This window comes from Dromiciops gliroides, chromosome 1, assembly GCF_019393635.1.
Source record: "Dromiciops gliroides isolate mDroGli1 chromosome 1, mDroGli1.pri, whole genome shotgun sequence".
Taxonomy (NCBI): Eukaryota; Metazoa; Chordata; class Mammalia; order Microbiotheria; family Microbiotheriidae; genus Dromiciops; species Dromiciops gliroides.
The window spans coordinates 281940577-281966854 of NC_057861.1; the positions used below are offsets into that span (position 1 = coordinate 281940577).

The 26278-nt window shown below is 36.9% G+C and overlaps 1 protein-coding gene across 9 annotated transcripts in view; it reads right to left on the reverse strand.

The window, feature by feature from the left end:
* NCOA2 (nuclear receptor coactivator 2) overlaps positions 1-26278 on the reverse strand; it is a 361979-nt gene that overhangs the window by 238505 nt on the left and 97196 nt on the right. For 6 of the 9 annotated variants that reach the window (XM_043988572.1, XM_043988593.1, XM_043988603.1 and 3 more), the window contains exon 3: positions 23775-23850. The exons of the other annotated variants lie outside the window; for them this stretch is intronic. The gene's annotated coding sequence lies outside the window, so the exon portion shown is untranslated. The remainder of the gene's footprint in view (positions 1-23774; positions 23851-26278) is intronic. 9 annotated transcript variants of the gene reach the window in all.

Genomic DNA, 26278 nt, shown 5'->3' on the forward strand with positions numbered 1-26278 from the left:
TCTACAGAGATGTTTATACCTTAAAATTGCTACACAATCACCTTTACTGGTTATACGAGCCCTTATTAGAAAACACAGGTGATTAAGAATGAAGACAAGCACACAGCAGGAATGAGCTGATGCACTGGTATATCAAAGTATTAAAAATTTTACTGTCTGTTAATTTTTGTTCCATGCAGTTACAATGATAAAAACAAACAGGGAGATTTCCTTAAGAGAAGTGATAATTTTATTTAAATTATTTCAATTTTATTTATGATAGAAAAACGAAATAGATAAAACAGAATCTAAATTTTTTTTCCATTTACCTTAGACTTTTACAGTGAGACATCAGTCTTAATAACTACCAATCTTGTTTTAAAACCTATAGGTCACAACCATGTCTTTGTTTCTTCAAAGATAATGGGATTCTAAAAGTTAATACAAAATACAATGGTAATGAAAAGAGAGGCAGGTAAACATTTTACGCTTGGAAAGACAGTGATAGACTGAATAAAGTAGCTACACTGAGGTCTCTTAGAAAAGCTACTTGAATCTGATTCTGAGTCTGAAATTATTCAGACTTCCATATCTTCCTAAACTCTAAATCAGGGGTTCTCAACCTGGGGTACATTAATTCACTTATTAAAAATATTTTGAAGGAAAATACTGGATGCTGGAGGGGAAACAGAAAAACTGCAATGCTAATCCACTGTTGGTTGGAGTTGTGAAACGACCTACCACTCTGGACAGCAATTGGGAACTATGCCCAAAGGGCTATAGAACTGTGCATACCCTTTGATCCAGCAATGCCACTGCTAGGTTTATATCCTAAAGACATCCCAAAAAAGAGAAAAAGACCTATTTGTACAAAAATATTAATAGCAGCTCTTTTTGTGGTGGCTAAGAATTGGAAATCAAAGGAATGCCAACCAAATGGGGAATGGCTAAACAAGCTGTGATGGTGATAGAATATTATTGTGCTATAAGAAATGACAAGCAGGATGATTTTAGAAATGCCTGGAAAGACTTGTATGAATTGATGTATTGTGAAGTAAGCAGAACCAAGAGAATGTTGTGCACAGAGAACTGTAATGAGTGGCTTAGATATCTTTCCAAGTCCTTCTAAATTCTAGATTCCATGAATATGTAAGGATCCACAAAGATCCTTTAAAATTTATCAAAAGGAGATGAACGGGGCAGCTAGATGGCGCAGTGGTTAAGCACCGGCCCTGGATTCAGGAGTACCTGAGTTCAAATCCGGCCTCAGACACTTGACACTTACTAGCTGTGTGACCGTGGGCAAGTCACTTTACCCCCGTTGCCTGCCAAAAAAAAAAAAAAAAAAAAAAAAGGAGATGAACAAGGTAGCATCAGCTAAAACCATTAGTTAAATTAAATTAGCTAAAATCATTATCAAACTTCAGTTTAGATATCAGTGGATTGGTGGTAGAATAGCCAGTGATGGCTGTTGATAATCACTGATAATCTTGCAAAGTAATCATTGCAAAAGATAAAGCAACAAAAGGACTAATTAAAAAGGCCTTCGGCAGAGGGTGTAATTTGAGCTGATTCTTGAAAGAAGCCAGAAGGCAGAGGTGGGGAAAGAAAGCATTTTAGGTATGGAGAAGAGCTAGTACAAAGTCATAGAGTCTGAGATGGTATATCATGTGAAGAACAATTTGTAAACCAGTGCCCCTAGAGCATAGAATACACTGATGATAGGAGTAAAGTGTAATCAGATTAGAAAGGTTGGAAAGGGTCAGTTTGTAAAGGGCTCCAAATGCACAACAAAAACATTTATATTTGATCCTGGAAGTAATAGGGAATTACTGAAGTTTACCAAGTGGGGATGTTTTCATCAGAGTTGCTGAACTCATTAGAAAGGGTTTCCTCACTGGGAGTTTCTTATACCTATGAACTCACAAGTCCAAATGACAAGAAATTTCTCTTAATTGCTTTATACATATTTATTTTGTTCTCCCTTAGATGAGCTTATATATCAATTTGTAATCATCCTATGCTTTATAGAAAATGCAAATGATCCTGCAGACAGAAACAATGGTTGGTTTGTTTTATAGTTTTTTTATTTTTCCCAATTATATGTAAAAATAGTATTCAATATTCATTTATATAAGATTTTGAGTTCCAAATTTTTCTCCTATCCCCACCCCCCCCCCCCGCCCCAACCAGCAAGCAGTCTGACATAGGTTATTCATTACAATCATGTTAAACATATTTCCACACTGGTCACGTTGTGAGACAAGAATCAGAACAAAAGGGAAAACAACCCCACAAGAAATAAGAAACAACAACAACAAAGCAACAACAAAAGTGAAGATAGTATGCTTCAATCTGCATTTATAGTTCTTTTTCTGCATGTGGAGAGCATTCTCCATCATGAGTCTTTTGGCATTGTCTTGGATCATTGTAGTGCTGAGAAGAGTTAAGTCTATCATAGTTGATCATCTCACACTGTATGCTGATACTGTGGTTCTGCTCATTTCACTCAGCATCAATTCATGTAAGTCTTTCTAGAAGTCTTTCTAGGTTTTTCTGAAATTTTCCTGCTTATCATTTCTAACAGCACAATAATATTCCATTGTATTCATATACCACAATTTGTTTAGCTATTCCCCAATTGATGGGCATCCCCTCAATTTCCAATTCTTTGCCACCACAAAAAAAGAACAGCTATAAATATTTTTGTACATGTAGGTCCTTTTCCCTTTTTTATGATCTCTTTGGGATATAGACCTAATAGTGGTTTTGCTGGATCAAAAGGTATGCACAGTTTTCTAGCCTTTTGGGCATGGTTCCAAATTGTTCTCCAGAATAGCTGGATCGGTTTCCAACTCCACCAACAGTACATTAGTGCTCCAACTTTCCCCTATCTTCTCCAATATTTATCATTTTCCTTTTTGTGTGTGTCATATTAGCCAATTGGATAGGTGTGTAAGGTAGTTTTAATTTGCATTTCTCTAATTGGTAGTGATTGAGAACATTTCTTCATATAGCTATAGAAAGCTTTAATTTCTTCATCTGAAAACTGCCTGTTCATATCCTTTGACCATTTTTCAACTGGGAAATGACTTGTATTCTTATATATTTGATTCAGTTCTCTCTATATTTTAGAAATGAAGCCTTTACCAGAAATACTGGCTGTAAAAATTGTTTCCCAGCTTTCTGCTTTCCTTTTAATCTTGGCTGCATTGGTTTTCAGAAACAATAGTTTCCCCCCAAATATTAATGTTTCCATTAGAATATTCCTTTCGATATAACTACAAGTCACTTCCCCAGCATTATCTCTAAAGTGACAAGATTCTCTCTTTACATGTGACACCACCGGTTTCTTAAAAACAAACAAAAAAACAAACAAAAAAAACCACACCAACATCTCTCTTCTCAGGTAATTTAGGTGAGCCTGAGACAACCAAATCAAAGCACGTTTTTATTGTTCCATATTAAAAAATTATCAAACCTAAAGTAGTTAAATTAATTCTAGTAACTTTTATTAATTTAACATTAAATTTTGCCAGAAAGTCTGACTACTTTCACAAAACAAACCAAAAAAACAAAACAAAACAGAATTCTGAACTTAATAATTAAATCCATATAAACAAAATTTAAATCTGGACTGAAAGTTAAATTTGTTTTCTGATGTGTCACAAACTTCTTTCTCTTTTTAAGAATGAAGTCTAAGGAATAAGATATGAATGGGGACTGCACACAAACTATACTACAATATTCTTTCTTTAAAGATGAGCAAGAAAATCTGAAAATGTGGGGAGAAGCCCATCACAAGCATCTTCTAACCTCTGTTTTAGTAATCCTTGTAGAAACTACATTAAGTTAAATTGATTTTTTCTATTATGGATATTAAATGAACAGCAAGAAATGAATGAAACTAAAATTTAGTTCGATGTCAACAAAATAACATCTATAAAATGATGCTTCTTGCTCAGATCAGAGCTGAATAAGAGTATGGTCTAATGATATAGCATCATAAATGGTATGTTTGGGATTCCATTACTTGGTTTATATCCCAAGGAAAGCTGTTGAGAAGGGAAAAGTCACACACATACCAATGTATTTTATAAGCATCATTTTGGGGGGATAGCAAAGAACTAGAAACAAAATAGAAAGAAACCCATAATTTGGGAACAGCTAAACAAATTGTGGTACATGAATGTAATGGAATATTACTGTGCAGTTAAGAAATGATGGGCATGATGAGTGCAGTGATGCATGGAAAGACCTACATGAACAAGCAGGATGAGGTAAGTAGAGCTAAGAAAACAATATATACAATAACTACAACAGTATAAATGGCATGAACTACATACAAAAAAAATCAAATATGAGTGTTGCAAAATTATAAAGATAACTCCCCCTACCCCCATCAAAAAAAGAAATGAAAGGCCATTCCCAGGACTTCCCCTATCACGGAGATAGGTGGAAAGCCCACAACTGTAGCACCCTTTACAAGTTTCAAGACTTTTTTCAATGTATTCATCAGTTGTGCTTATTTTTTCCAAGCTAGCTAGGGGTATGAAATGTAGATTCATATTTCATATGCCATCATCTTTTTGCTTTCTTGTGTGAATGTGGAAATGATCATTTGGGGGAAGTATTTAATTTCAGAATAAAAAAAATTTAAAAAGAACAAGAAAAGAAAAACTCGAGAGAGTTAAAAGACTTTTTGAGTTGTTGGCTTACAAGACCAGGGAGCATAGCTGTGGAGACAGCAGTAGGTCCAATTTCCTTATGTAGCACTTGTTAATTGACCATTCACTGAGCCTTCTGAGACTTTCAAGAAGTCCATCATGGTAGAGTCTATGTTTCATTAGTCTAGACCAAGCATCTTTGAAAAACTAGTGTTCCTTTTTCACATTGTACACATTAGGCAAAATACTCCTCTAGATAAGCTACCGTATCTTATTTATCCATCTTCCTCAGTGCCTAACGTAGTGCACACTACAGAATCTTTTTGGTTCAATTTATTAAAATGTTAAATAAGACCAATCATTAAGACAATTCCTAGGGTTTGTTCACTATAAAAAAAAATACTTTTCTGTCCAGAAGTGAGTTTATTCTTCATTTCATGTTCTTAAACCAGTCTCTGATACTAGCTTACATTTAGTAAGTAAGCACTTACTCTCTACTATCACTGAGGCACTGAGGGAGTTACAAAGTGATCTAAGTCTGTACCTTCATGGTACCTCCAGTCTAATCTGTATTTCACTTTCCAGTTTAGATAAAAGCCTAGTTGCCCTCTCTGTTGTCATTAACACCCTAATTCTAAATAGTAATGTAGTCTGGGCTCTGGGCCAAAGAGTACAGTACAGTACAGTTTGGAAATACTTGTCTTATACAGAGCCAACAACAGAAAAAGGCATTCTGTATTATAGAGGAGAGACCTTGGATATAGACTTTGGTCCCCGTGTCACAGCCACTTTCATTACGTAGAAACATTTAGTCCTCTTATAAAATGATTAGATTAAGAAAAAACTGGAACTTTACTTTCAATTTTAGGATAGACTGCAAGTGAAAAGGCTTGCCTAACTCTTTCCTGAAGGAACTAGCTCACATATCACATCACAAAAGAGACTAATGGGCTAACTTTACTAGTTAGAATTAACTGAGAAGCTATATTATAATGAGGCAATTCTGAAAGCTCTGTAGTACACTAAATACAGGCAAACTGGGAAAAATAGATCACACCTCACCATAGATAAAATACACTTCAGGAGATTATATGAAAGTACAATTTTTTGTTGTTAACATCTAATGGTTGTTGTTCCCTTCCTCCCATTCTACCCACGTCATTATATAACATATGGTTACATTCAGTATTGGCTGTTTGAAGAACAAAATAATACTCTGCAGTGCGTTATGTTGTGAGCTTCTTGAGGGCAAGGACTGTCTTCTGCCCTTTTTTGTGTCCTTGACTCCTGGCATGGTGTCTGGCACACAGCAGGCCCTTAATATATACTTACTGATTTATTATACCAATCGATCTTTTTTCATTATGTTGTAGGTGTAGCTTAAAATACTAAAATATACTCCGTGCAGTTACAAAAATGAACTATCTTTGAATAGGTCACTAATATCCTGCTGGTGGTAGTAGCTAAGGCAAACTGGCAGCATTAGTCTTTCGTTTTTCAGAGTCACTTAAAGCGTCTTGTGCAGATTCAGTTAGCCAATAAATATTTTTAAGTATACTGTTCCGAGATACAAAAAAAGGCCAAATTAGGCCTGGCCCTCAGGAAGCTCACATTCTACAGAAGTGACTTTTGGTTCTGATTAATCTTGCAAACTTGTAAGAACCAGCTGTTAAGGAAGATTGTCTAGGGGTCTGTCTCATTTTGCCATTATATTTCCAAGTACTAAAATAAACAATTAAAATGAACCAACATATTTTTAAATTTCCAGTAATGTGCCTGGTGCTGGCAGACAGGTAAGTAAGCAGGCCCTACGGCATACACATCTGAATGTCTTATGAATGGTGACTGCCGAATTAGTTCTCATATTTGATACAAAAGCACTTAAAACACTAACTATAGAAATATGAACTGTCATGTGGAGGTCATGAACGAGAGTAATAGATGTGAGGAAAACCTGGAGAGTGAGAGGCAGCCAGATAGTAAAGGGTTCTGAAGGCCAAGGGGAGGAATTTAGATTTTAAAGGCAAAAGGGAACAAGGACCAGTTCTATTTGAGGACTGCTTTAGGGATATGCTGCTGTCCTCTCCACCAAGACTTCCAGAATCTGATCCCTCATTGCCCATGCATGGTGAGTTAATCTACTGAGATTTAGCACTCCATCCTGGGGCTTCCCTAAAATGAGATCTGTCTAAGAGTGAACGCAGTGGGCTGTCTCCAGAGGTGGCTAGGTGGGTCAGCAGGAAGAGCTTTTACTAGAAGCTTAGGATGTGCCAGGAACTGCACTGGCAGCTGGCGATGCCAATATAAGCAAACAAGACAGTCCCTCCCCTCAAGGACCATAGATTCTAATAAGGGGAGACACTAGACTGGAGAATGGCAAGAGGAAAAGAGCAGGAGGAGAATGGGAGTGGAACAAAGTAAATCAAGTTGGAAGAAACAGAAACCAAGAAAGATTTCTGTCTGTTCCACAGGGATTTACAGACTATGAATCCCTCTACAGCCACCCATTAAATTTCAGTAGGCATTCAACTTGAAAAGTTTTCTTTCCTAGATGTTGTCTGACATAATCTAGCAACCTTTCATTTTGATGAAACTTTTTTCCTCAAAAAAAAAAAAAAAAAGATATAGGGTTGAAAGGCAACTTGAAAATCATCTAATCTAAATGAAAACTTTTAGACGTGTTTTATGTTCGCTGAGATAATGACACTAAAATTCCCAAAATTAAATTCCTACTTTTATATAGATAGCACTTAAGTCCCCATTGAGACCCCAGCGAAGCTCACCCTCTGCACTGCTTCATTCCTCAGAAGTTTTTTTCCTTGCATCCTTCAACCGTCTCACTCGTATTTATACAGTGTCTTCCTGTATCAGAATATAAGTTCCTTGAGGGTAGAGACCATCTTATTTTCTTGTATTTGTGTCCCAACCACAAAGTAACAGCTTGACAGCACAGTGGATAGAAGCTGAGATTTGGGAGTCAGGAAGACCTATGTTTGGATCCTGGTTCTAATATTCAGTACCTGTGTGGCCTTGAACAAACCACTTAATATCTCTGGGCTTCAGTCTTTCCATTTGTAAAATGGGAATAATATCATCTACCCATAAGGTAATTATAAGGCTCGAAATAGTGTAACAAATGTAAAGTGCTTTGCAAGCCTTAAAACACCATATGAATGCTAGCAATTAGCTATTATTAACTATCTAGCCAGCTATATAAAGGTTAACTAACAAGCTTTCCTCAAGAAGGTAAAGAAAGAAGTTGGTAGATTTGGTTTCAATGGGTCCCCAAAGCAAACAATGAGTGACACCTGGTCATTTGGCTATGCTAAACTCACATCAAAGAGGGAAAATAGATCCTTAGGAAGATAAATCTAATTTAAATGATATCATAGAACAAAGGATCAGAGAAATTTTACTGCAGTTCTCTTTTGATTACCATCACTGGGTTCAATTGTAAAAAGGATTGTAAAAAGTACTAGAAGCCAAGCAGAAAGGACATGGTTCTCAGGGACTCAAGTTTCACTGGGACTCTCCAAAATGGGGCTTAATGCCACGACTCCCAGGGGGTCATCATCAAGAAGGTATAGAGAGCTGCTTGGTCCCAAAGGTGGGTCAAAGGGAGGTCTGATCCCAAGGGCAATTCTTTTCTAAGCAAAAGACTTCAACAGCAGACAGAGTAAGGGAACAAAGGGCACCCAGGGAGACTTAAGACAGTGACAGTCAGTGTAGAAGTAGAATTATATGCCAGCAGATGTGTGGATGGATGCTGATAGTCAGGCTGGGCCACCTACAAGCTCAAGAGTTCATGGCAGATCCAGTCCTTTTAACCTTGAACCAATTAGTCAACAAAGATCCAATAAGTGCCTAGGAGGTGCCAAACACTGTGCTAAGCACTGGGGGAACAAATACAAAAAATGAAACAACCCTATATACAAGAAGCTTATCTTAAACACCTGAAACACATCTAATTCTATACCCAATAGCCCCTTTCCTTCCTGGTCAGTACTCCTTACTTAGACAGTAACAAATATAAGATCTGAAAATTCTATAAATTTTTAAGATGTCACCAGCAGTCTGTAAGATAACTGAAAAATTAAATAAATTAATTTTTTTTGTGGATTAGCAGCTCACCTTGAAATAATTAAAGTCTACTAATCAAGAATCTATATAAATGAAGAAAGAATCAAATATATATATTTTGTTTTGACCTTTTAGCTATGAGGCATGGTTTGCAGATATTTTGTTGTATCAGATTTTTGTCCTTTTAAAATTAAAATTTAATGAAAAGATAAAACAATTAAATTATCACCCAAAAAGTGTAAGTCCCTAAAAAAGATGACACATAGCAGAGGGCTATCCTACCAGTACTGATGCTGAATTTAGATAATGCTACAAAAAAAAACCCTTACTTAAATCAGTACTTATAATCCTGAATAAGCTTTAGAAAATAGTCACAAGAAGACTATTTATACCCAAAGTATTATTTATTACACTAGGTGAAATGTTGTGCTAGTACAAAAACAGTCTTTCCCAGCTAATCAGGGATTTAAAATAGTGTTACCATTGCCCTCTAAGTAAGGAATTTTGTAAAAACTTAATAAAAATTCTCTATTTATATCAACTACTGCTAATGATTTATATTCTCATATAAAAGAATGAGAGAAACACGCAGACACACAAAGAGAGAGGCAGTGTAGTATAACAGCTAGACTCAGAGTGAAGAAAACCTAAGTTGAAGACCCACCTGCTGGCATGGGTGACGCCATGGGCAAGGCACTAAAATTCTCAGCTGCCCCAGAAAATTCTCCAGCTGATCTGCATCAGTAGAGTGAGCTTCTAACACTGAAAATTCCCCATATTAATGAAATCGTAGGTTCAGACCATAGTGCTTTATCTACATTATTTTATTTGATGCTTTCAAAAACCTTAAGAGATAGATAGTACCGTCAGTCAGTTGACAAGTGCCTACTATGTCTAGGTAGCTACAAAAAGAAAGATGCCCCTTCCTCATTTCCTTCTCCAACCCCGCCCCCCTCCCCCATGCTCTCAAGGAACTCAGTCTAATGGCAGTCTAATCATGCAAACAGCTATGGACAAGAAAAATTAGAGATATTTAACCAAAGAAGACACCATCATGGGCGGGGGTGGGGCACAGGGCAGCAATCAGATAAGGCTTCCTGGAGATGGAACTTAAACTGAGATTTGAAGGAAGGTAAGGAAGCCAAAAGGCTGAGATAAAGAGGGAGAGTTCTAGGTATGTCAAACAGCCAGTGAAAATTTCCAGAATAAGAAGATAGAGTATCTAGTGGAAGGAATAGGAAGGAGGCCAGTGTCGCTAAATCTTTTTCTTTCTTTTTTCTTCTTAGTGAGGCAACTGACGTTAAATGACTTGCCCAGGGTCACACAGCTAGTAAGTGTCAAGTGTTTGAGGCCAAATTTGAACTCAGGTCCTCCTGACTCCAGGGCTGGTGCTCTATCCACTGCACCACCTAGCTGCCCTAGTGTCACTAAATCAACAGTATAAAGGGAGTGGGGAAGAGGGTATAAGAGGACTGTCTGATGGAGGAGACGACCTGCAAACAACTATGTACAAACAAGATATTTGTAGGATAATTTGCAAGTAATTTCAGAGAGAAGGCACTAAGGATTAAATTTTTCTTGTACAAGATGGGACCTTGGATGCAAGTAAGGGGGATTAGGATGTGCAGATGAAGAGGCAAGAGTTCCAGACATGGGGGTCAGCTGGCGAAAAATGGGGGAAATTTCAGTTGGGTGATGGGTGTGTCCTGTTTGAGGAACAGAAGGGCTCAAAAAGCCAAACAGAGGATTCTATATTTGACCCAGGAGGTGACATGGGAACCACTGGAGTTTAAGTAAGAAGGTCAAACCTATGTTTTAGGAAGATCAATTTGATAGATGACTAGAGGATAGACTGGAATGAGGAGAGACATGGGTGGGAAGACCAACTTGCTGGCTGTAGCAATGAAGAAATTTTGAAAAAGCATGGTGGCAGTATCACAAAAGAAATGGGGGGAGGTGGAAGAGGCCAGGAAGTAGCATATTTTTTCAATGGAGAAGTACATTTTAAATTTAAATCCTTAGAACTGCAAATTTACAGTTTTCTAGAAAACCTATTCTTTAGAATGACCTTGAATTCAATATTTTCCATAAAAATGGAATTGTGATGTATTCTCATGGAATACTAACAAGTATCTAACATTCAATCATTTTACAATGAAAATTAAGCAACTGGATAATCTGAATTTTCTTCCATTTCTAAATCTACAACCTAATAATAATGCAAATGATAATAAGATCACAGGACTACAGATTTAGATCTGGAAGGAACCTCAGAAGTTATCTAGACCAACACCTTCAATTTACTGATTACAATACTAAGGCCGAGAGAAGTGAAATGACTTGGCTAAGTCACACAGTTGTCAAGTAGCAAGGACAGGATTTGAACCCATGTAGGTAATTAATTACAAATCTAGTGCTCTTCCCAAAACACTATACAATTCTAATATATAAGTGAACAAAAGTTTAAAATATTTTCAGAAGAATATTTAATAAGCCCAGCATTATAAGATCAAGAAGAAAATCAATTCTGGGAAATCTCATCATTTTCAAAACAGATAAATATTTGATTTTAACAAGTTATACAGTTATGGAATAAATATTTTTATCTTCAGTTATATGTGTGTAATGATGTGTATTTATGTATCTCTGTGTGTGTGTGCATGCGTGTGTGTAAACCAGATTTATATATGTGACAAGAGACTAGATCAAAAAAGAAAGCAAACTGAAAAGAGTGTAATCAAATAGATGTTTCTACATTCAGAATTTGGATTCCTCTCTCAAAAAGAATCCAAAGTTTTCTATGTAGGGTGAGAGGTCAGAGAGCCTGAAAAATTTTAAATGCTTCTTTCTTTTGCTAGACAGCTCTCTCCCCTGCCCCATTATACAAATTTGAAAGAGAAGCCAAAGTGCACTGGAGCCATGAAAATAATAAAGATATTGGTCCCATATTTACTATTCCATTAACAAAGGTAAAAAAAATGTTTGCCATTATCAAGAAGCATTTGGAAACAAAACAAAACATAATCTAACCTTGTAAGAAAACTAGTTTATCCATACCTGAAAGATTGTATGCAGTTCTGGTGGTTTATATATATGTACACATGCACATTAAGATGCACACACACACACAAAAAACACAGTGATTTAATAAAACTATGCCAGAAAAGGGCACTAAAGTAACCAAAAGGGGGCTGGGACAGTTTGGACACATGGAGGGTTAGTTACAGAAAAGGTCTGCCATTACAAAAACAGTTGAAGAAATGTGGGACTCCTGTAGCTATAAAGACAATGGTAGAGGCAGCTAGGTGGTGCCGTGGATAAAGCACCAGTCCTGCATTCAGGAGGACCTGAGTTCAAATGTGGCCTCAGACACTTGACACTTACTAGCTGTGTGACCCTGGGCAGGTCATTTAACCCTCACTGCCCTGAAGAAAAAAAAAAGACAATAGTAATAAGGAGTTATGACTAATGCCTTTCTTGCACATGTTAACTTTTAAATAAATATTTATGGAAATGAACTGAATCAAAATCTATAAAATCAGGGTAGCTGTTCATATTGAGAGAATGAGTTGGCATATAAGCAATGTAAAAGCTATAAACACCAAATCAAAGTGATTTTCCTATTTCTGTGCTATCCATTCCAAGTATTAGAAGCTCCCAGAGCTTTTCTAATGCTCATGTATTTAGCACCCAGCTGTAATCTTAGAATAGCCTTCTGTGAAAAAGACAAATTTCTTCCTTACAACTATCTGATAATCCAGTTCATATTTTCCTGAATTATGAAATGTATATTCTAGTCAATACTTAGGCTCAACTCTCAGCTTCTATACAAAGCTGTCTTTTCTGTGTCTCAGAAATAATAGGGCTCACTTGGGGACCTTTTCCCTTCCTTCTCCCTATCCCTCAAGGGAACCCTCACTTGTCTGTTCAGCCTATTGAGACAGTAAGATAGTCATTGTATTATCTGCTAAGGCAACCAGCACAGATAGCCGGATAAAACTTGTACAATAGGCCAATGTCTGAGACAATGGCTTACTGAGACTCCACACCTGAATCATCCAACATGGGGTACTGTGAGACTAGCTAATATTCCAAGACTCCATTCAAAGCTCAATCCAAATGCCAAATCCTACAGGACTACTCTTCTGATCTCCAGCTGTTAACAGTTCTCTATCCTCCCCTCAAATTACCTTTTAATTGTATTTTGTATTTACTTTTCTAGGTTTCCTTCAAAGTGTCTTTCTCCCCCCCCCCCACTCCACTTTCCCACTAGAGTGTAAACTTTTTGAGGGCAGAGATTTTTTTCACTTTTGTCTCTGTATCCCCAGCACGAAGTACAGTGGATGGGACATGATAGGAATCTAATAAATGTTGAACTGAACTGTCAGAAAGTCTTATGTATAATAAACTAGTCACAGGATGCTTCCTTTTCCACCAAACGCCTTCCTAAAACCTCACCCGCTCCGCCCCTCCCCTACTTGACATTTCATCCAGGATCTGCAGCCCAGCTATATGGCCAACAGTGGCCAAGACAAAGTTGGCCTCCTCTCTCCCTTTAGAAAGATCAAGCATATGCTATATTTATTCCTCCTTTCTTTTTCACAATTCAGCAATCAGTTAAATCTCAGACAATCTAATTTTCAAAAATACACCCCCATCCTCTAAAAACCATCCTCTTTCTCCATTCTCTTCTTCTGGACCTTGCTCAGGAAATCTCCCCTCTTTTCTCTTTCTATCTATCTTTCCATTCCATTATAAGTGAAAGAATGGCTCACATCATGACAGATAATTCAAAAGAAAATTGCTGATCCATTTTTATGAAAAAAAGTAAAAATTTAAGAGAAATTAAGCTAAAGAATCATTGTAATTACAGCAAAAACAAAAAGAAACCCCAACCCTTGAAGACACATGGAAAATCCCCTTCAGAAAAGCTACTCATCTTCATCTTCTTAGAACAAAAACATTTTCTCTTCCTGCTCCAGCAACAAGTGTTGAAGATAAATTGTTTATTGTTTAATTACCATAACAATATTAATTTCTATTATTTTTTATTCGTAGGCTATTCCACAAAAGCTCTTCCAATCTACAACAAAATAGAAATGACTGAAATTTACATTTTAAAGTTTGAAAGCATTAAACCCTAAAGAAGACCCAGAGAATAATTCAAAAAAGCTAGCATTTGCTATAATTACAGTTTCTGGCAAAACTATATAAATATTTCAGGACCTGCACTCAGCAGGATATGCAGAAACCACTACAACAGTAAGATTCATAAAAGAAAAGGTGGAACGATCAAATCAACATCTGGAAGGGCAGGTAGCAAACATCAGGATGGCAGAAGCAACATGAGAGGAAACTATTGGAGATCTGAGCAAAGGCACTGGAACAGAGTAACTTTCTAGCCGAGACTCCCAGTAGTAAACCTAAACTTTACATTGTCCAATTAAAAGCAAGAGAAAAGAAACATATCAGAAATCCTGTTGTTGTTCAGTTGCTTTTCAATTGTATCTGACTCTTCACGAACAATTTGGGGTTTTCTTGGCAGATACCGGAGTGGTTTGCCATTTTCTTCTTCCGCTCATTTTACAGATGAAGAAACTGAGGCAAACGGGATTAAATGACTTGCCCAGACTCACACAGCTGAGTGTCTGGGGCCAGATTTGAACTCAGGAAGAAGAATCTTCCTGATTCCAGACCTGATGCTTAAATCCTTTATACCACCAAGCTGCCCCTTCAGAAATTCTAGTTTCCCTTTAATAAGCAATTGCAAGAAAAAGTCAGAAAACATAAAAGGAGCTGAAGCAGCAAACAGCCAACTATCAATCAAAAACCTTCTCTAGAAGGTTGAGAAGCAAAGTAATCATAGCAAGGAGAGAAACCGCAAGAGAGAAGGATGTAAACAATTTCTGGTCTATATTACAACAACACAACAAAAATGCAAGTTGGACAAAACAAGAAACAGAAAGCTGGAGTATCATCAATATAACAAATGATAACGTCTTTTGCCAAGGAAGTTGACAAACAGTTGGGTCACTACAAAATCAGGAGGAGGAGGGGCATATAAGATCCATCATTACTGGATCAAATGCTTCACAGTGGTGTATAAATTACCAGTACTTTAACAGGGTACTCTCAGATGCAAGTCTAAACCTGTCTTTCTTAACAGAAGGCCTCATATATCTACTACAAAAAAACAAACAACCACACATACACAAAAATAACCCAGTGACTCCTCCAAATACAGGCCAATTACATATTTATTTGCTTTATACAAATCATTCACAGATTACTTTTTTAAGAATCTATAAATATTTACAAGAAAACAATATATTGGCAGAGGAGCAAAAAGAGTGGGCTAGAAAGTCCCAGATGTATGAAGTGTTATTGATTCAGTAATTACTGAAAAAGCCACATGAAAGTGGCTTTATAAAGATACACCTTTATTGATTATTATTCTTTGACTTGGTTCCACATTCATAGCTTATTCATATACTGCAAATACATAAACAAACTGAAAAGCATAAGGAGAATTCCAATGAGTTTGATATCCACATGAAAAACCTATCTTTTAAAAACATGCCATCAACACAGTAACATTAAGAATAAGTATGTAAAATGTGACATTTTTCGGGAGATATTTTAGCTATGGTTCTGCCTAACCTCAAATCCAATATAATATATGTTCTAAAAATAATGAAATGTGGCTTCCAAATTAAAAACAAGTCAAAAGAGTCTATAAAATTGCTTGATGACATTAAGCTATTAGCGCCATCCAAAAAAAAGTTGCACCATTTAGAATCTTTCTCCAATGATATTAATATGTCATTTGTATTCAATAAGTACTGGCACACCTCAGAAATATTGTGGATTCAGTTCCATACCACCACAATAAAGCGAATATTGCAATAAAGTGAGTCACATCAATTTTTTAATTTCCTAGTGAATATAAAAGTGATGTTGAAACTATACTGCAGTCTATTGAGTGTGTAATAGTATTGTATCTAAAAAAAAACCCCAATGTATATGCCTTAATTAAAAATACTTTACTGCTAAAAAATGCTATCATCTGAGCCTTTAGTGAGTTATTCCTTTTTTTTTTTTTGCTGCTGGAGGGTCTTCCTTCAATGTTGACGGCTACAGTCTGATCAGGATAGTGGTTGCTCAAGGTTGGGGTGGCTGTGGAAATTTCTTAAATTATGACAACAATGAAGTTTGCTGCACTGATTGACTCTTTCACCTGAACACTTAAAAGCCATAGTGAAGTTATTTATTAGCCTAATTTCAATATTGTTGTGCCTCAGGAAATAAGGAAAGCCCAAGAAAAGGGAGAGAGATGGGGAACTGCCAGCTGGTGGAAAAGTCACCCAAGAGTCATCAATTAAGCTCAATGTCTTACATGGGCACAGTTTATGGTGCCCCATAAACAATAGTAACATCAAAGATCACTGATCACAAATCACCATTAACAGATATAATAATGAAAAAGTTTGAAATATTCCAGAATTACCAAAATGTGACACAGGGACACTATGTGAGCACGCTGTTCGGAAAATGACGCTACAAACCTTCAATTTGTAAAAAATGCAATATCTACGAAGTACAACAAAGAGAAACAAAATAAAACAAGGCATGTCTGTATTAAATTATAAACACAGGCAAGGAAGGACAGATAAAGTATTATGAGCTTGAATCCAGAGGTTCAAATTAAAGCAATGGAAGAAGGTGATACTTATAAAAACACCTTGGTCTCCTCCAGACAAGACACATTGAATAAAAATCTGTCAAGAAGAAACCTCTGGCTGAATATTGTAAGAAACTTAATGGCATCCTGAAATCAAAGCTGAATGGAAAGAACACCTTTATAGCAATCAACACAAAAATAGTAATAATGCGTATTTTCAGAACTGTAATATGGGCCAAAAGAAATATAAGAAGTATCAATAAAAATCCATACAATATCAACAAAAAACAGTCTATGCCCTCACCAAAAGAAGAGGAAAAACATTCTCACAGTATATGATGAAATAAGTCTGAAATCCACAGAATAAACAGACATCACTTCATCAAGTAATAGTAAAGGATTATGCATAGAACCCTCTCTTCTCATTTTCAAATAAGAAAATAATCTTTGTTGCACAAATACTAGCTAAATAAGTTGTATTTTTGAATCCTGAACACCTATTTTCCTCTTCTGTAAAATGGGGATAAACACCTATAATGGCCACCTCACCCAATGTAGTAAAAAATCAACAATGTAAAGAGATTTGCAAAATTTAAAGTGCTACATAAATGTCAGTAGCTACCATTCACCTTTCACAGATGAGGAAAGTGAGACTCAGTAAAGTTTTGCCTAAAATCACAGAAATAGTAGTGCTGGGGCCAAGATTCAAATCCTAGTCCCCGCTGACTCCAAGTTAAACACTCTTTCCATTACACAGAGCTGCTTTTCCTGGAGAGGAAAGTTAATTCCGCTTAGATAAGCCTCTGTTGGCAGTGAAATTCTTATCTCAAAGGAGCAAAGAGCTATGGGGGAATGGGGGCTTGGGGACTGAGGGGTGGGGCGGAGATAGTGTAGAATTTGACCAAAAAAATTTCTATTTCCATTCAAAATGGGAGGTGGAAATAAGATAAGGTAACAAGGGCAAGAGTAATATGGCCAATTTGGAGGCCAGGGTGATACTGAAGCATAAACCAATATCTATGATCACGAGCAAGTGATGCTTAGAGAAGCACAAAGTAGCATAGCTTTGTTTTAAAAGAAATGAAGATTGACTCTGGACTTCCTCTACAACATTTGGTTTGATAAGATAATTGAGTGTGAAAGCATTCTGAAAATTGTTTAAACTCCTACAAGAGAAGAGGTGGTATATTAGTGCAAAATGAGGTGTATGTTATCAGGCATGGTCAATATACTCATTTATTGACTTATTTTTGCATAATTACATTTCTTTGTTACAAAAGGGAGTTCTTTTTCGAGGGGGCAAGGATCAGTTTTTGAGAAGTGTAGGAAAAAAGGGAGCATCAAAACAACATCTAAAAGAAAAATAATTTTGCAAGTGCCATACAAATACAAGACATATTTCACCAGAACTCTTGTTGCTATCAATATTCAACTAAGTCTATGAACGGTGTTTTTATGTCTTTGGAGGGTGGTATCCCAACAGTTATGCATCAGAATTTGAGGGAATGGGCTAAATTTCTGAGAAATCCTTAAGGGAAAAGAAGCCTAAATGAAATGATACTGAAAAGGGGTGGGAATAATGTTTAGATTAGGGAGCAAGGTTCATCAATTTCTATGTTCCATAAAGTATCCAGCACAACATAATGTACAGAACATAAACACAGCAAACTCAAAATAGTAGTAATAATAGTAATAATTACCACTTCTCACATATAAACTTGGCTTCAACAATGGTCTTAGTTACAACTTCACACGTGAGAGATGATAACCAAATCAGTCAAATATTAAAGCAAATTCTAGATGGGGAAAAAACTGTGGGTGTAAGAGTTCTTAATGTTCCACTGCTTTGGCTTTTTCTTATAGTGATCAATTCAGAACGTATCCCTATGCCTGAGGAGGTACATACTGTATCCATAAACACAAAAGTGGAGAAAACAAATATCAAATATTTGGTAAGAAAAACTTGTCTCTATTCGTTCAAAGCAGTAATTGGTAAAGTCAAAAGACTTTAAAAATAGTTAAGATTATAGAGTACTGAATGGATACTTTTCTAGAAGTCTGAATTAAGCACAAAATGAGGTGCTAAGAGAAATTAGTATACAGTTATAATTTACACAGTTTGGCATAAAATTCTGAGAGCTCTTACCACTGTAAATCTATATACAAATAACCTTTAATTAATAGAATACAATAGCAATCTACTCTGAGCCCCTAATTAAGAAAATTAAATAGAAGCTTAATAATGTGTCTGTCCTTTAAAAAAAAAACTCAAAAAGGGAAAAAAAAGGAATGGGTTAAAAAAATTGAAGCTCTAAAATAAATGGGAGCTGTTTGTATTAGTATCCCAGATTCTCCTTTCCAATAGTGACACTCTCCATCCAGTAAAAGCTATTAAGACAATTCTCCATTTTTTCTTCTAAAAGTCTGACCTTATTTCAGCTTTCACATTTTACCAAAGCAGACATTGAACCTTGTTTTGAAATAAAATAAATTCAAAATAATAGCAATTGTGAGATTACCTTGAAAAACTTTTGTCCCCATTTCTGAGGCTCTGTGGGAATAATGGTATTAAGTGCTACCACTTTTCCCTCTGGTCCTCAGGAGGTGGACTACATTTTCAGATACAGTGAAAAGACTACCAACAGGGTAATAATTACACCAATAACATAAAAACAGCACTGCTGAGAGTATAATATAGATTCTGAAGTTACTGAACAGAAGAACCAATAAACATAGTGCTCCTCCTGTATTTGGTAAGGTCAGTTCACAGGTACAAACAGCTGCAAAGTAAATGTTTGATCATCAGTTTCTATGCTTAATGTCATTTCATTTTAAAGTTTTAAATAATTCTTTCTATAAGTCTCTACTTAAGTTTAAAAATCTAAAAGTTTGTAATTTAAATACAAAAAAGAAAGCTAAAATGATTACATATTATGTATAACATGGGCAGAGAGCAAATCTCATACTAAAATAAAATAACAGAAATATAATAACAAAGTCTTTCCAAGTCATGATGGTTTTTAAAGATTCTGTCTACAATTAATATGTGTGCTTCAGTATCTTTATCTAATAAAAGGGTTAGACCAGCTCCTTCCAATCTACCAAACTACTGACTGAAAGTTTATATGCAAGGCACAATTAGTCTAGTAAATATATGCAAGGCACAGTAATGTGGTCATATTACAAAAATAAAAATTTGAGGATCAAATTTTTGATTTGCTCTAAAAAAAGTTCTAGCAGGAAAATAGGACACACAGAAAATTAGGTAGCAATAAGACATAAAATCAGCATATGATTAACTGGCAAAGGAATGCTATAAAGATTAAGTTCTAGGAGTTCAGAGAAAAACGGCATATCAATATGAGCTAATAAACAACACAGACAGAATTTGAACATAACTCTCCAAGAAGTGAATGATTCCCTCAAGACAAGTGAGAAATGCTGACTATCCATATAGAAAGACACTATTAATAGAGTACAACAGAAATGGACACCCTAATGGGAACCTCATGAGCACCATGTGCCAGGTCCTATGCTAAGCACTATACAAATATCTCATTTGATCCTCAAAAGAACCCTGATAGATGCTATTATCTCAATTTTGCAATTGAAGCAAACAAACCATGGGGCTGGATTTGAACTCAAGTCTTCCTGACTGTAGGCATGGTGCTCTATCCAAGGTGCCACAGAGGTACAGTCCTGCTTAGCATGATGGCCTAGTAAGCTAGGGATGGATAAAGTGAAACTGTAGAAAGCTAAGACAATGGCGAAGGATTCAAAGTAGAGGGAGTTCTAGCAATTACTCGGCTAATTCAAAGAAAGCAAAGCTCTGAATTCAATAATTCCAACTGGACATCCCCATTGATCAAATTTACAAAGCAAATGCTCAATTTCCCACACTTCTTTGCCTATAAAGATACAATTTAAATGCAGTTGAAATTATTTTTTCCACTGAAACTTTTCATTACATCAATTTATACTTAAATGACATCACTACCTACACCTATACAAAAACTGCTGTCATGTGGAAAGTCAACAATTTGTTGATCCACTAAAACCCAATCAGACATTTAGTCTGAACACCAATGAAGAGGAAATAAATCACTTTTAGGGACTGCACAGATTTTTTAAGGTTACTAGTCAGCCATTTAAGGCATCACTGGAACAAACTTACATAAAGTTGGTGACATTAATGAGGAGTTCAATGCAGTCTAACCCCCACCCCCCTAACTCCCGGCTTCCCAGCCAATTTAATTTGCTCCCTCTCTGTTAGTTAAAGATGTATACCTTGTAAATCTGAAAAAAACTAAATAGTGCTGTACCTTAACATATCTTATCCTAGCAAGAGACAAACTGGCTCCCTTTTTTATTTTTTAAATTTTAATTGGGGGTGGGCAGGGCAATGAGGGCTAAGTGGCTTGCCCAGGGTCACACAGTTAGTAATTGTCTGGGGCTGGATTTTAACTCTGGTCCTCCTGAATCCAGGGCCATTGCTTGATCCACGGCACCACCTAGCTGTCCCCTATACTGGCCCTTTTAAAACAATACTAAATAACTAAATTTACACAAAAGAGGAAAAAAGATTTTAAATATACTTTAATCAGTTCTCAGGGCAATTCATGCCATTTGCTAATTTGACTGTTAACCACTGTCCACATGTTTTAAAGAATTATATTCATAAAAGATATAGGAAGACATGTTCAAATCCTAGCACTGACAATAGGTGTTTTCTCAGCCTCAGTTTCCTCATCTATAAAATGAGGATAATGATACTTGTAATACCTACTTCAGAGTTGCTGTAAAGTTCACATAAGATAATATACGTAAAGCACTTTGAAAACTTTAGAGTTAGAAAAAGGCATAGTTATTTTAATAACCACAATCTTCTCCTGAAACAAAAGAGAAACTTTTTGAGAAGAATAGTATTCCAATAATGCTGGATCACTGCAAGTAACTGAAGTTGAGGATCACCCAAAGGGCACTGAAGGGAAGCTTGTGTTAGGGATAAGCAAACTAAAACACAGTTTAGATGAGGAATTAAACAGAGGAAAAGGTGAGATGTCATTTTAAAGTAAGGTATAATGAGGAGAAAAGAGTAAGTCATGGGGCTGGAGCAAGGTATTACAGATGGACAACAGTGGTACCTACACAGTATCCAAAAGATGAGACAAAGGTTCCTAACGTACTGCAATGTCCCCATGCATTGGATTTGCAGAAGGGCAGAAACAAATCCCACAGGATGGACAGGCAAGGATGAATTCCTATTTTATCAGTGGAGAATGTGCCCACATTGATGAGATTACAAACATATTCATCTATCAGTAAACATTTTTTATGTGCCTACTATGTGCCAGGCACATGTTAAATGCAACAGTAGCAGCAGCAACAATATTAATACACGCACACACAATTGTAGACAACATACAAGCTGCCTATTTGCATTAGTAGGAGAATTTACATCCCAGAGATCCCCTAATCCAACAAAATCATGGGTCCAATTCAAGAGGGACAAATTGCTTGTGACAGACAAGATGACAGTATATAGTTAGGTAGTTTCATAGGCTCACGGGACAATGGATTTAAAGCCAGAAGGAGCTTCAGAAGGCATCAAATATAATTTATCAATTTTGCAAATGAGGAAATTTGACCCACAGATAAAGGCAAGTGACGTATGCAAACTTTTAAGAAGGAAATGTCTGAAGTAGGATTTGAACTCAGTTAAATCCAGTGCCCTATCCACTATGCCATGACTGTACTACTAACCCAAAAAGGATTAATGGAAACTTTGATGGAGATCTTTAAATGAAAGTAACTATGAAAATGGAAAGAACAAGAAGAAAAGAATTAAAAATGAATGCCCCGGGGCAGCTAGATGGCGCAGTGGTAAAGCACCGGCCCTGGATTCAAGAGGACCTGAGTTCAAATCCGGCCTCAGACACTTGACACTTACTAAGCTGTGTGACCCTGGGCAAGTCACTTAACCCTCATTGCCCTGCAAAAAACAAAAAACAAAAAAAAAACCCAAAAAAAACCCAAAAGTGAATGCCCCTCCCCTCCTCCCAAAAATGAATGAAAAGATACTTTCCCCCTCTTCCTTGCAAAAGTGGAACAATATGGTTATGGAATACGTATAATATGTAACCTCAGACATTTTTTATATGTTTGTTAGTTTTGCTGAACTGTTTTTAACCTCTTTATGATAAAGAATGGCTTTGGGGAGGGGTATAGTGGGAAATGAAGGTAATATAAAAACAATAAATGATAGAAATAAAAGTAAGTCAGAATACTTATCAAAATTGGACTTGACAATGCTACAAAAGACAACTATCACATAGAGAGAGACAGAATTATAACAAAAATATTTGGGGGAAGCTATATTGGTGAACTGAAGCTAACAAGATTAAATTGAATGAAGATATGTAAATACTAAATTCAGGTTCAGAAAGGATCAACTGCACAAGTAAACGACAAGGGGGACTAGGGCTCGAATACATGTCATTTGTTAGTCATGGAAGTTGAAAAAAACGAATGCTATCTTATGGTGTCATCAAAAAAACAATACAGTACCCAGACTGAGCAGATGGCATCCTGCTGTCCTCACTACTAGAGACAAAGTGATATGGGGAAAGAATGGTGACTCAAAAGTCCATGGACCTATATTTACATCTCCCTTCTGATGTTGACAAGTTTGTAGAGCTGAAAGGCAAGTCACAGAACTTCTCTGGGCCTCTATTTTCTCACCTGTAAAATGAGAGGGTTGGTCTAGAAGGCCTCTAATTCTAGAGTTATGATCCCAGGATTCTATCTTGAATATTACATGTAGTGTCATGTTCTATATATTTTAGGAAGGATACTGACTAGCTGGGAGAATACCAGAGGAAAATAACCAGAATACCAAGAGAACTCAACAAACAATCCCAAAAAAGGACCAGTTTTAAGCCTGGGTACATCTGGTCTAGAGAAGACCCTGGGCATGAAAAGCTATCCTATTTATCTTAAGCTATCTGTAAATTACCTGAAGGGATTGTCTTGGACAAGCTATTCCTTTTGTTATGTTTTGCCTTAAAGGGCAGAATGAGGACAGGTGACTGGAAGTTAAAGGGAAGACAACATTTCAGTTCAACAAGTAGGATTCCTACTTAGTTTGAGACTTCCCTCGATCTGTGATCTTTTCAAAAAAGTGCTCCATCCAAGCCGTGAAACTGGTCTCAATCATCCTTAGACCTTTCATCACATACTAAAGGCTGTCTCTTGTACTATCCCTTAGTCTCCCCCCAAAAAATTAGCCCACATGCATTTCAGCCCCCCCATCTCTGACAAGATCTTTAAACAATCAGAACTGTTTAAAATAGAATTGCTTGCCTTACAGGGTATGGAGCTCCCTTTCAATGGACGACTTCAAGCAGAAGTTGGTGATGAAGTCCCTCTTCCAAATCAAAGATTCTACAATTCCATGGTATGATTGCAAATACAAAACAAAACAAAAAACTCTTACTTTTCCCATTAAATACCCCCCAAAAAGCAGAAATAACCAAACTCTATAAAAGTAGCTTGATTTATAAAATTGATGTTTCAGAAAAGCTGCATTCAAATAACGTGAGTACACTGGGAAAACTACTAATTTAAAGGAAGCTTATGGTGTATAATTTGCAAAACTGAAAAACAATTCCTTCTTAGCTGTTTTGTAAAATATTTTCTATGGGTTCTCTAATAAAGTCCTAACATGATGTTGAAGTTCCTAAAGGTTATGATAATGGAGTTAAACTCTGGCAGGTTGTAGCTGTCAGAGCCAGTCAGAGAATGCCTATTGTATATAGTCTGCCCTGCAAGCCTCCCTGCAGAAGCCTGTACTCCACATGGGTGTGTGTGTGTGTGTGTGTGTGTGTGTGTGTGTGTGTGTGTGTGTGTGTGTGTGTGTGTGTGTGTGTGTGTGTGTGTGTGTATAAACCAAAATGTGGGGTGAGAAGGGAATAAGAATTTATTATGTGCCACTTATTATGTGCCAGGCACTGTGCTGAGCGCTTCACAGATACTGCCTTAATAGTACCCTGTGAGGTAGGTGCTAATATTATATTCAATTTACAGTTGAGGAAACTGAGGCTGAAAGAGATTAATTGACTTGCCCAGTGTCCAGCCTCTACTTCCACGGTTCCCACTCAGTTCTCACAGCTTTGCAACCTAGACTATAACCTCATCATTCAAATGGAGCTATTCTCTCCAAAGACCTCTTAATTGTCAAATCTGGTGGTCTATTTTTAGTCATTATGCTTTCCAACTTATTTGCTGTTTTGACAGTTAACACTAGAAGAACAAGAATTTAAGAATACCTAGAGGAGGGGGCAGCTAGGTGGTGCAGTGGATAAAGCACTGGCCCTGGATTCAGGAGGACCTGAGTTCAAATCCAGCCTCAGCCACTTGACACTTACTAGCTGTGTGACCCTGGGCAAGTCACTTAACCCTCATTGCCCCACAAAACAAAACAAAACAAAACAAAACAAAAAGAATACCTAGAGGACCAAACAAATCTGTGCATCAATTGAAATGCTTGGTCTCTCTGCCTCCTAGCTAATTTCTCCTTTCTGGGCTTTCTTAGCACTCATTCCCACTGATTCCCTTCCTGAACCAGTCTCTTCGAGGTTTTGTCCTAAGCCCTTACTCTTCCCTAACTATGCTCTACGTTTTAGGAAAACCATCAAATCTCATAGATTTAATTATCACCTCTATCTGGATAACTCCCTTATAGAAATCTATCAATCTCTTCCCTGAGCAGCCAAGTGGCCCAGAGGATAGTGCTGGGCCTGGAATTTGTTAGACCCATGTTCAAATCCAGCCTCAGATACCTATTAGCTGTGTGACCCTGGGCAAATCACTTAACCTGTCTGCCTCAGCTTCCTCACCTGTAAAATGGGGGTGAAAACAGCACCTACCTCCTGGGGTTGTTGTGAGGATCAAATGAAATAACATCTGTAAAGTGCTTAGCACAGTGCCTGGCACACAGTAGGTGCTATGTAAATACTCTTTTCCCTTCAGTTCCACGAGACAAATGACCTCTTGGCCATTTCTATTTTGGGGGGCAGGGGGGGGGAGGCAATTGGGGTTAAGTGACTTGCCCAGGGTCACACAGCTAGTAAGTGTTAAGTGTCTGAGGCTGGATTTGAACTCAGGTCCTCCTGAATCCAGGGCCGGTGCTCTATCCACTGCATCACCTAGCTGCCCTGGGCATTTCTAAATGAATGTCCAAAATACATCTCAAGCTCAACATATCCAGAGCAGAACTCATTATCCCTCTCCTGTCACTACTTTAGTCCAAGGCATCAGTCTCCCAGATTTATGACATCAACATTATCCCTGACTTTCCTCCTCTCTCACATCTAACCCCTTCTTTTAAGCTGGCTTTAAATATGTGCAGAAGTTGTCCATGGGAAAAAAAGTCTTACAGGGCAGAACTAGGCAGTTGGGGTAGAAGCAGGAGAGAAAGAACAAAATATTGTGTTCTGTCTTCTCTATGTTGAATGTGAGGTTAATCAAAGACATCCAGTTTGGAATGTCTAATGGGGTATAAGGGAGAGATTGAAGCTCAGGGGAGACATGACGAGTGGGATATATAAACTGTGAATCATCAGAAGAGAGATAATTAAACCCATGGGAGTAGATGAGGGTATTATCTCTCTTTAGTTCAGACTCTTATCATTTATCCCCTTGTTGTCGAATCATTTCAACTATCTGACTCTGTGACTCCGTTAGGGGTATTTTTGGCAAAGATACTGGAGTGGTTTGCCATTTTCTTCTCTAGCTCATTTTACAGATGAGCAAACTGAGGCAAAGTGGCTTACTCAGGATCAACAGCTAGTAAGTTTCTGAGGCCATATTT